The following is a 373-nucleotide window of genomic DNA, read 5'->3' as shown; positions in this document are numbered from 1 at the left end:
CCCCCCCACCGCCTGTCTGGGAATAACCACAACTGTGGGATATTGTTCACCAATAAATAAATAAATAAATAAGGTTTTTTCGCTGGGAACCGGCTGCCCTCTAGAGGGTTGGCTCTGGCCTGGCCTAAGGTAAAAGCGAGGCCTTCTCCCCATCCCTCACTATGGTGGCTGAGGCAGGGATGGGGGTCCTGCTCCCGCAAAATGGCTTTGCCAACCACCTGTGGGTGATGGGTCCCCTCCCTGCGATAAGCCACTGGTGGTGGCCATGGCTCCAGCCTGGGCAATGTGGTCACAGCCCAGCCCAGGCCCCCAGCCCTACCCCAGCACCCTGGGATGGCCCCAGCGCTGCACGAACCATGGAGGAGACACTCCT

Source organism: Antrostomus carolinensis, unplaced genomic scaffold (genome assembly GCF_000700745.2).
Source record: "Antrostomus carolinensis isolate BGI_N321 unplaced genomic scaffold, ASM70074v2 scaffold2423, whole genome shotgun sequence".
NCBI lineage: Eukaryota > Metazoa > Chordata > Aves > Caprimulgiformes > Caprimulgidae > Antrostomus > Antrostomus carolinensis.
The sequence above is the reverse complement of the archived record's forward strand: the minus strand, read 5'-3'. Positions refer to the sequence as shown.